Source organism: Chenopodium quinoa, unplaced genomic scaffold, assembly GCF_001683475.1.
Source record: "Chenopodium quinoa cultivar QQ74 unplaced genomic scaffold, ASM168347v1, whole genome shotgun sequence".
NCBI lineage: Eukaryota > Viridiplantae > Streptophyta > Magnoliopsida > Caryophyllales > Amaranthaceae > Chenopodium > Chenopodium quinoa.
The window spans coordinates 2,151,461-2,163,895 of NW_018743405.1; positions in this window are offsets into that span (position 1 = coordinate 2,151,461).

A 12,435-nucleotide genomic window follows, 5' to 3' on the forward strand; every position below is an offset into this window, starting at 1 on the left:
AATAGAACTACACTTGGTATAACTGACTGGGAAACTCTTGTTTTAAATTTTTATAACAAATATTATCATGCAGAGAGAACAGCTGTACTACGGAGTGCTATTCAGAACTTTTCCCAAGAGGCCGATGAAACTTTATATGAGGCTTGGGAGAGGTTCAAGGATCTACAAAGAGAATGCCCACACTATAATTTGGCACAATGGCAGTTAATCCAAGCCTTTTACAATGGGATTGGAAATTCATCTAGAATAATATCGGATTCTGCAGCTAGTGGGAGGTTTATGAACCTTAATGTCGATGATGCAGGTCAAGTTATTGAAGATATGGCAATACATAACTCCCAATATGGGAATCCAAGAGGTTTTGCTAACAAGGGGAAACATAGTGTCGACTCTGTATCCTTTTTACAAGCTCAATTAACCTCTATCTGCCAAAAATTTGATAATCTTAGTATTACAAATGTAGCTAATGTTTCTACAATTAATAATAATGCTAATGAGACTTTCTGGTGAAAATTGTGGAATTTTAGGTCATTGGGAGCAAGATTGCAGGATTTCTGTGGAGCAAGTCAATGTCTTTCAAGCTTATAGGCAGAATAATCCATACTCCAACACCTACAATCCTGGGTATCGAAATCATCCATACCTTTCCTACCGGAGCACCAATGTCCAAAATACACCACCACCACAAGAATCACAGGTGCCGCAACAAACTCAGCAGAAATATTACCACCCCAATGCTGGCCAGAAGAACCAACCACAACAACCCTCCCCATCTTCTGACCCTGCTTTGGTAGAAATTAGAGCGATGCTGGCTAGTATGCAGAAGCACATGGAGAGTAGAGATGCCCAAATTGATTTGATCCTAGCACATAATAAAATTGTAGATAATCAAATTGCGCAAATTTATGCTACTCTACAAGCCCGTCAAAAGGGATCCTTACCAGCACAGCCAACCAGGCCTACGGATCAAGCTTTTGAAATTACTCTAAGGAGTGGTTCACACTATGAAGGGCCCCCTATGCCCATAGATGATGAACCTGTTTTAACAAATAATGCTAATCTTGATTACATTAAACCTGACAATGTAGCTAATAGCCCTGCAGGGCTAAAGAGTAGTACTAATATATCTGATTTTACATTGTCGGGTACAACTACAGGGAAGGTAGCAACTCCATATAAGAGCAATAATGCTCCAAAGCCAGTTATCAAACTTCCATTCCCCAATCGTCACTTGAAAACAAATTTGGATAAGCAGTTTGGTAAGTTTCTGGAGATGGTTAAAGATTTGCAGGTAACAGTTCCCTTCACTGAATTAATTACACAAATTCCTGCATATGCAAAATTCATGAAGGAAATATTGACAAGAAAAAGATCTATTAGTGAGGTAGAGACAATAGCTTTCACTGCTGAGTTTAGTGTCGTATTTCAAAATAAATCTCTACCTAAACTGAAAGATCCGGGTAGTTTTTCTATCCCTTGTCATATTCTCAATCTAATGATTGATAATGCCTTGTGTGATTTGGGTGCTAGTGTTAGTGTTATGCCATTGTTTGTGTGTTCCAAGCTAAATATGGGTAAATTAAAAGCTACTAATATTACTCTACAAATGGCCGACCGTTCTTTTAAATACCCCTTAGGTGTTTTAGAGGATGTTCCTGTTAGAGTAGGTAAATTTTATATACCTGTTGATTTTGTTGTTCTTGATATGGCTGAGGATATGCAAACCCCAATTATTTTGGGTAGACCAATTCTTAACACTGCAGGAGCAATTATAGATGTGAGATGTGGCAAATTAAAACTATCATTAGGAGACGATAAAATTATTTTTAATCTTAATAATAACCCTAAAAGCCCCATGACAAAGGAGAAGTGTTTTAGTGTTGATGTCGTTCAAAATTGTACTAACAAGCCCCAAGCTCTTGTAAAAGATCCCTTGGAGGCGGTATATTGTGTTGCATCCTTTACAGATGAGATAGACAAATGGCAGAAGGAAGTTGATGCAATAGAAAGAGCCCTCTACACTGTCGGCCTTGGCTTTGAGGATGAGAAGGTGGAATTAAACAAGCAAGTTGTGGAAATTGAGCCTACAATAAGTGTTCCGCCAGATCGAGTTGCAAGTGCTAAATGTAGAGACAATTTGAAGCAACCATCGATCGAAGAGGGATCTTTAGTGCGTAGCATTGAAGAAGCCCCAGCCCAAGTCAAGGAAAATCCACCAGATAAGGTGAATTGGCGTCCCACAGGGTATATCAGGAAGCCGCGTCGTGGCCTAAACACCGCTCGACCGGGTGAAAAAACCACCCGACCAAGCGTTAGGCTAAGGGTCCTAGTTCTTGTACTTGGTAAAAAGGTCGTGCGGGACCTAGATAAACCAGCGCTTTGCGGGAGGCAACCCGTATTTTATTGCTTTTAGACTAGTTTTTCTTTCTTTTTCTTGTGAGAGGAGAGAGGAGGGAATTTAATGAGTTTTATGAGTTTTTGTATAGGTTTGAAGGAAAAGAGTTAGCCAAAAATGAAGAAAATAAGAAAGATAAAAATCGTCCAATTTAACCTCAGGCCCGATCGGCCGAAGTCCGCCCGACCGGGCGCGAGAGCAAGGGTTCAAAAAGCTTAATTTTCGCCCGACCGGGCGCGAGATTTGACGTATACGGTAACTTAGATCGCCCGATCGGGCGAAGCTCGTCCGACCGGGCGCAAGAGCAGCAAAAAATAAAATACACAGATTGCCCGATCGAGCGACGACCCTCCCGACCGGGCACGACACCAGCCACCCCCTTTTCTTCTTCTTCCTTTTTCTTTCTTTCTTCATTTCTCTTTTCCTCCATAAATTTCTCTCTCAAAAACCTTAAAACCTCTACCTTCTCTCTAAGATCTTCTCTTCATTACTCACTCAAATCCAATAATTTTTACATATTCTTAATCCTCTCTTCATCCTCTACAATCCTATATAAAAATTTTCAAGTTTCAATCAAAAAATTTTACACTCATTTTTCTACTATGGCTTCAAAGAGGGCTCGATCAATTTTTCAGAGGAGTTCTAGTTCGAGGGAGGAGTACGATCCAGATTTGCAACTCTCCTATTGGCCAACAATCCGAATTGCTATCCATGAGCAAAAGGAACGGCTAGAACACCTTGCCGGGCGGAAGGTAATTCCTTCACGGTGGTTACACCGCCCTACTCTTGAATCTTATGGTTTGTATGATTTTGTTAAACGATTTTTGAATGATATAGGAATGAGAAAATTCGTTGACATGCACTATCCTACATACTGTGAATTAACATGTGAATTTTTGTCTTCTTTGAAAGTTGTAAATAGTAGAAATGGACCGAACTTATTTTTTAGGTTGAACAATAGGAATATTAGTTTGACATAAGTTGAATTTTGTAAATTATTTGAATTTAACTCTGAATTACCTTTTTTCAATGGCATGCTGATTATAAAATGGGTGATATTTATCATGCTTTAACTGGTTTACCGACCCCCGACCCCCAATATGCTAGTACGAAACCTATCCATCACCCTATACCAAAAATCTGGCAAAGATTTGCAGGATTGTGTTTTCTTGGTAGGAACGAGCCTCATAACGCTAAAACCAACGAACTAGCTGTTATCGGACACTATGTGTATGAGTTTGGTAAACTGAACATAGGTAGATACATCATCCATGACCAGAGTAGATGACAAGGTAAAGTCGTATCCCCTAATCAAAAGTAAATACCTAAATCCTCTAACTAAAGTAGATAGGGAAGTAGGGTCAATCTCCACAGAGAAACAAGTCTTTTTACTCCTAATTAATTATTATAATCTAAATTATCTAAGTAACCAATATTTGTATTTGAGTATGAAACTAAACTACAAAGAATAGGAATAGAGAGAAAACAATATATAAAAGGATCTAGGGCATAGGTTCGCCAATAAAAAATACTCCAGGGTAAAACATAGTAATTAATCATTGACATTGCATAAATAACATGATTAACAGGCTCTCACAATTTATTAATCAACATAAATCTAACAGGCTCTCGCAATTTACTAGATCTAATTTCTCATTGAAAATAGCCTTTAATATCAAATTAACATCTGCTCGATTCATCAATTTAATAATGCTATACTTTTACAAGCCGCAATTGTAAAACATTAAAACAATTCAATAGGAAATTATCATGCAATATCAATAATCAATAATAGTCAATCATCAATGCATCAATTAACCAGATTGTAAAGGGCTTTCGCTACGTATTACAATCACAAAATTAATCTACCGGTATTAAATCTCATCTCTCGAATCTCGACTTAACCATTTATAAATTAATCTGCCTATTGAAACTAGACCTAAACATTAATTCTCATCTCTTGAATCTTGAATCAATATTGTCAAACTCATGCATAAAAGATAGGCCTAATCTAGTCACAGAGCATTAAATCAATCAATAGGAAATTAATCTAGCATTGATAATTAACAACAATAAATTACCCCTTCATATTATTTATTAGATCCCCATAAACCCTAGAAATTAAACTAATCACACATATTAAAAACTAAACAAATCAAAGCAATAAAATAAGACATGATTAAAGGAATAGAATAAATAACTAAGATTAAGAGAAGAGGAATCGTTAGCAAAATAAATCTGGAATTAAAAGTAGAATTAAGAACAAAGGTTTAGAGAGAGAATTCTAAGAGAATAATTAAGAGAGTAAAGAAAGTAAAGAGGTGAAGAAGAGATATCCTAAAAACATATTACGGAGGAGTATTTATACTCCGTACAAAAATCCTAAACTAAAACAAATTAAAACGACGTTAAGCGTCTCCTAACAATAACACGCGCCCGATCGGGCGCGCCTTTTTTGCTCATTACTAATAATCTCGCGCCCGGCCGGGCGCCGACCTTTGCTTCTCCCGCCCAACCAGGCGCGCCTCCGGGGGCCAGCCTTTTTGGCCGGGCGGCTCTCTTGGGCCACTATTTGGACTACGATTGGGCTCTAATTCTTCGGGCCAATCTGGGTTTCCTCTTTGGGTCTTGAATACTCGGTCAAAATGCCCCAGTATCACACATACCAAGCCCTTAATCACCGGTTTGATGGCTCTAACCGGCCCTGGGCTATAAAATCTGGTCGTGCTTCTCCAATGTTCGTGATTGCTCCAAAATATCTCGGAAAAATACTCCAAAAGCATAAATCCCTGCAAAAGTCAACCAAATCTATGAAAACACTAGAAAACACCAATTAGTAATAAAAGTGGCTCTAAAGAGCCAAAAACACTACTAATTATGACCAAGGGACGGGGGTAAAATACTATATAAAATAGACACATCAAACTCCCCCAAGCCAAACCTTTGTTTGTCCCTAAGCAAAGATCTCATCAATGAATCAATAAATATGCTTCACCCCAAAAAGTAAAAATCAAGCACAAACGATCCAGGGTAAATCAAATAAACATGTTTCAAAATCAACCAATCAAATCCCTCTAATTACCAATCTTCCCTAACAATTGTCAAACAGAGCAAACCACAAGAGCATATAGAATTCAGGACTAGTTCTCACACACTCAACTCTCATTTATGTGGCGAGTAAAATATGTACTCGATCGCTCTCCGTCCAACCCCTTTATGTGAACAATGCCCTCCCAACTCACACTCTCGTGTGTATAAAAACAATATACGCTCAATCCTACTAGTCGACTCGAAATATGCCAAATCATAACTTGCATTAATAAACAACACTTTCACATTCATACAATTCTATGCACAAAGGTCGGAAAGTCTTTAAAGCTTGTAATGTAAGGCTAGGGTAAAGGGTAGGATAAATTTGGAAATAAGTGAGAGAAAAGCTATGCTTAAAGGAGCCATATCCTAATAAAACCCATGATCAAAATAAATAATGATCATACATCTCCTACATAACCAACTCTAACATCAACCAAATATACTCCAATCATAATAAATAATCCCAACTCTTACAATTTCACTCATAAGATAAAATAATGAAGTAATAGAGTGAATAAACAAACTTTATTTCCAAACTTGATTTTTTTCATTGAGGCTCAAAATTATTTTTCTTTTGATCAACCTCCAACTGGAACATTTGAACATTTTTTTTTCCCGAAGTTCACTTATTTTTTTCATATCTTTTTTCTTTGAACTTCTCTTTTTTTTTAATATCATGCTTCATTTTTTTCAAGGAAATATAACTCTTAAACTTATCAAAAATAAACATGAATAACAATAAAACAACTTCTCAAACACCCACCCAAATTGTGCAAATAATAAGCACACTACAAACTCCCTCACCTCACTCACTAATAGCTCCCCCAAGCTAAGCTTGGGACTAGTAACCAATGGGGCAAAATAGGCTTGTAATGCGGCTAATAAACAACAAAAGGTCAAGGCAACAACATGGGTAGCAAGAAGGGAACAAATGTATCTACAATATCTGGAGGCTACCTAAAATAACAAATGTCTTCGTCCTCCACAATGTGCATAATAATGAATCATATAAACATTACTTATAGTTGCAAACCAATACTCAAATTCATTGACATACCAGGAACTATGGAACTATCACACATTCCTTACCAAATCAACTAGTCAAGCACTATATTCACAAGTAGTTGGGCAAGATTGACTCATGTTTAGGAATCCAAGCAATAAAACATCAAATCATGATCAACTAATCCACAATATTTACCATCAAATACCAGAAATCAAAACAATTTTTCTCAAGTAAGGGGCACAGGGAAGCATAATTTATAATTCATTGGAACAAAACTATCCTAAGAAAGTAATAAAATATATACTAAGAAAAGAAAAAAAAAAGAAGAGAGAGAGTGAAAGATGTACCATACAAACACGAGAACCTCCCCCCAAGCTAAATCAGACAATGTCCTCATTGTCTTAAAGGGAATCTAGTAGTCAAGGTGACTACTCTTCATCATCACCACATCAATGTCACCAAAGCCTCGAGGATTGCAGTGCATCTCTTTGGAACAAAATTGGGCAAGAAAGAAACAAAGTGTTAGTGGGAAAAAGTTTAAATTTGAGTCAGGTACACTATTCTGATCATAAAATTTTATATATAAATTATAATACAGTGATTTTAATTGCATTGGAAATTAGACTTGATGAGCTTTCCAACGACAGGTCACACGTAAAAATCGGATAAGAAACGCAAAAGTTATGGCCTGTCGAAGTTGACGTAGTTTGCTGACGCGTACGCGCGCCCGATCGGGCGAGCTCTGCCCGATCGGGCCCGTGCTACTGATTTGACGGGGCAGCTTGCTGCTGCTAATTGCCCTGGGATTCCTTTAGCCCTTCGATCTTTTCTCAACTTTTCTAGTATCTCTGCACAAAATCACACTCCCACAAATATAAGATATACTCTCCTCTACCTCTCTAAAAAAACAAAAAGAAAACACACAAACAAATAAATAAATAAAAAACTAAATAAAAAACAACAAAATACGGGTTGCCTCCCGCAAACCGCTAGTTTATCAAGGTCCCGCTCGACCATACTCCTTCTCTCAATCGGAAGAATTCAATGCCTTGAGTAACTTATCAAACGCTCCTGCAAACATTTCATTAAGCACTATATAGGGCTTAATAGCAAGCACATTTATCCCTACAAAGAAAAAGTTAGGAGCACATAAAGAGAACTCAAGGTAGAAAGAAAAATCAAAAGAGGGAGATGAAAATACACCACAACCTTCTTCTTCCTCCGCTAAAAATTTAGAATTAATAGAACGAACATGGAGGTAGTCATTGTCTTTATCATCCAATAATGACTTTAAAATTTTACCCTCACAAATAACCTCATCATCAACAAAGGAATTATCAACCACCGCTTCTACAACTAATGATTTTTCAATCACCGATTCGTCAACCAATGATTTTTCAACCACAAATTCTATAACCGATGGTTCTTCATCCTCAATAACATTCATACTATTATAGTGTCCATAGACTTTTTCATCAAGAGCCTTCCAATAACTTTCATTATCAACTAATCGTTTCCGAATATGATCATATGTATATGGAAAGACTCTAAAATCATCCGGAGTACGCACAAAAAACTCACTATAAGGGCATTCGGGATTTTCATGACAAAGACGTTGACAACTACAATAGTTAGGTGCTGCATAAAAATTATATAATTCTTGTAGTGACATAAGCATGGATATTTTCAACTCATAAAAAAAATAAAATTAAAAATTAAAAAAAATAATAATAAAAAAAAATAAATTAAAAATAATCTAGACTCTAATAATAATTCGAAATAAAAATAAAACTGTTTCCCCGGCAACAGCGCCAAATTTTGACAGGGTAAAGTCGTATCCCCTAATCAAAAGTAAATGCCTAAATCCTCTAACTAAAGTAGATAGGGAAGTAGGGTCGATCTCCACAGGGAAACAAGTCTTTATACTCCTAATTAATTATTATAATCTAAATTATCTAAGTAACCAATATTTATATTTGAGTATGAAACTAAACTACAAAGAATAGGAATAGGGAGAAAACAATATATAAAAGGATCTAGGGCATAGGTTCACCAATAAAAAATACTCCAGGGTAAAACATAGTAATCAATCATTGATATTGCATAAATAACATGATTAACAGGCTCTCGCAATTTATTAATAAACATAGATCTAACAGGCTCTCGCAATTTACTAGATCTAAGTTCTTATTGAAAATAGCCTTTAATATCAAATTAACATCTGCTCGATTCATCAATTTAATATTGCTATACTTTTACAAGCCGCAATTGTAAAACATTAAAACAATTCAATAGGAAATTATCATGCAATATCAATAACCAATAATAGTCAATCATCAATGCATCAATTAACCAGATTTGTAAAGGGCTTTCGCTTTGTATTACAATCACAAAATTAATCTACCGGTATTAAATCTCATCTCTCGAATCTCGACTTAACCATTTATAAATTAATCAGCCTATTGAAACTAAACCTAAACATTAATTCTCATCTCTCGAATCTTGAATCAATATTGTCAAACACATGCATAAAAGATAGGCCTAATCTAGTCACGGAGCATTAAATCAATCAATAGGAAATTAATCTAGCATTGATAATTAACAACAATAAATTACCCTTCATATTATTTATTAGATCCCCATAAACCCTAGAAACTAAACTACTCACACATATTAAAAACTAAACAAATCAAAGCAATAAAATAAGACATGATTAAAGGAATAGAATAAATAACTAAGATTAAGAGAAGAGGAATCATTACCAAAATAAATCTGGAATTAAAAGTAGAATTAAGAACAAAGGTTTAGAGAGAGAATTCTAAGAGAATAATTAAGAGAGTAAAGAAAGTAAAGAGGAGAAGAAGAAGAGGTGAAGAAGAGATATCCTAAAAACGTATTACGGAGGAGTATTTATACTCCGTACAAAAATCCTAAACTAAAACAAATTAAAACGACGTTAAGCGTCTCCTAACAATAACACGCGCCCGATCGGGCGCGCCTTTTTTTCTCATTACTAATAATCTCGTGCCCGGCCGGGCGCGCCTTTGGGCGCCAGCCTTTTTGGCCGGGCGGCTCTCTTGGGCCACTATTTGGACTACGATTGGGCTCTAATTCTTCGGGCCAATCTGGGTTTCCTCTTTGGGTCTTGAATACTCGGTCCAAATGCCCCAGTATCACACATACCAAGCCCTTAATCACCGGTTTGATGGCTCTAACCGGCCCTGGGCTATAAAATCTGGTCGTGCTTCTCCAATGTTCGTGATTGCTCCAAAATATCTCGGAAAAATACTCTAAAAGCATAAATCCCTGCAAAAGTCAACCAAATCTACGAAAACACTAGAAAACACCAATTAGTAATAAAAGTGGCTCTAAAGAGCCAAAAACACTACTAATTATGACCAAGGGACGGGGGTAAAATACTATATAAAATAGACACATCAGTAGACATGCCAACGATAGTACCCAGTCTCATACCCCTATTCATATAGGAGGCCTTATCACTAGGATAGCAGTTAAAAAGGCCGGTTTTGTTGAGAGTGGACCCACCAGATGACTAACTGTGGACCGGATACCTATATGACTGCTAGGTATTTTGAGGAGTTAGGTTGGGTACGAATGTATAGTGAGCAAACCCCCCACTGGTGCATTAGGACTGGGACCGAGCAGCCATTGCCTATCTTTTCCCTACCTAGTCCTGACTTAACTGCCTTTCCCCCCGGGCAAGCGTCCTACACGTGCGACCTTTTAGTTTCCCATGCTAGGGGGCAAGCACCACCAGTACCACCACCCCAGCCTGAGCCCGAGGTAGCGCTTTCACCACCTCGCATGTCTCACTCTGTCCCCCATATTAACTCTGACCCAGCTTGGGACCTTCAGAGTATAGGTCAGGCTTTAGGCCGTATTGAGAATTCCCACACTGACCTTAGGAGGATGGTAGGCTCCATTGACCATAGGTTAGGGTACCTTGAGAGGAACCAGGGTAGAGCTCTCTACCCTATGTATGATGATTATGCTCGTTGGGGCAACATTCCCGACGATGCCATTTACCCTGACTGGTTTCAGCCTCCACCCTAGGGATACGATAGGTATCCCACTGCCCATGGTATTTATACTGACTATTCTGCTTTCAATGGTACGACCAGGACATTCCTTTCGGGGGACTGGCGGGGGGGAGTTTTCACGCTGATTTTTTTGGTGGTAGCTCTTCTGGTGCAGGTGGTGCAGGTGGCAGTGGAGGTGGAGGTTTCGGCTCCATGGATGAGGATGATGAGGATTAGCCATGCTGGGCTATTTCCCGAGCCAATGAGGACATTGTCTGATTCTGGCTTGGGGGAGATTTTGGATTTGGTATCTTTCTTTTTCTCTTTTCTTTTTTTTTGGTGTATTTTCTTAGATTAAATTTATTGCTTTCTAGGTTAGTTTTATTGCTTTCTTCTATGAAAAATAAAAAAAAAAATTGAAAAATTAAAAAAAATCCAAAGATATGTTCCAATGAATTGTAAATCATGCTTCCTGTGCCCTATACTTGAAAAATATTGTTTTGATTCTTGGTATATGACGATAAGCATTGTGGATTTGTTGATCATGATTTGAATTTTGATTGCTTAAATGTCCTAACGTGCGTCAATTTTGTCCAACTGCTTGTGAATATAGTGCTTGAGTAGTTGATTTGGTTAGGAATGTGTGATAGTTCCTGGTATGTTAATGAATTTGAGTATTGGTTCGCAACTATAAGTAATGTTTATATGACTCGTTATTATGCACATTGTGGAGAACGAAGGCATTTGTTCTTTTAGGTAGCCTTCGGATGATTTTAGATACATTTGTTCCCTTCTTGCTACCCATGTTGTTGCCTTGTCTTTTTGTTGTTTATTAGCCACATTACAAGCCTATTTTTCCCCATTGGTTACTAGTCCTAAGCTTGGATTGGAGGAGCTATTAGTGAGTGAGGTGAGGGAGTTTGTAGTGTGCTTATTATTTGCACAATTTGGGTGGGTTTTGAGAAGTTATTTTGTTCTTGATCGTGTTTATTTTTGATGAGTTTGAAAGTTTAATCCTCTTGAAAAATAAAGTATGATGATATGAAGAAAAAAAAAGAGAAGTTCAAGGAAAAAAATAAGTGAGCTTCAATAGAGAAAAAAAAAATCAAAAGAAATAAAATTGTTTAATGTTCAAATGTTCTAGTTGGAGGTGGATCAAAAGAAAGGAAATAAGATGATGAGTTTCAATGAAAAATTCAAGTTTGGAAAATAAAGTTTGTTATTCACTCCAGTTCTTCATTATTATAGCTTATGAGTGAAATTTGTAAGTGTTGGGATTGTTGTTTATGTTTTGAGTTATTTTTGGTAAATTTTTGTTGGAGTTGGTTATGTTGGAGATGTTGATCATTATTTATTTTGATCATGGGTTTTATTAGGATTTACTCCCTTAAGCATAGCTTTTCTCTCACTTATTCCTAAATGTTTCTTACCCTTTACCCTAGCCTTACATTACAAGCTTTAAAGACCTTCCGACCTTTGTGCATAGAGTTATATGAATGTGAAAGTGTTGTTTATCAATGTAAAGAATTATTTGACATATTTCGAGTCGACTAGTAGGTTGAGTGTACATCTTTTTATACACACGAGAGTGTGAGTTGGGAGGGCATTGTTCACATTAAGAGGTTGGTTGGAGAGCGATCGAGTACATCTTTTACTCACCACACAAATTGAGAGTCGAGTGTGTGAGCACTAGTCTTGAATTCTATATGCTCTTGTGGTTTGCTCTATTTGACAATTGTTAGGGAGGAAGAGTAATTGGATGGATGAGATTGGTTGATGTTGAAACATGTTTATTAGATTTACCTTGAATTGTTTGTGCTTGATTATTACTTTTTGGGGTGAAGCATATTTATTTATTCATTGATGAGATCTTTTCTTAGGGACAAGCAAAGGTTTGGCTT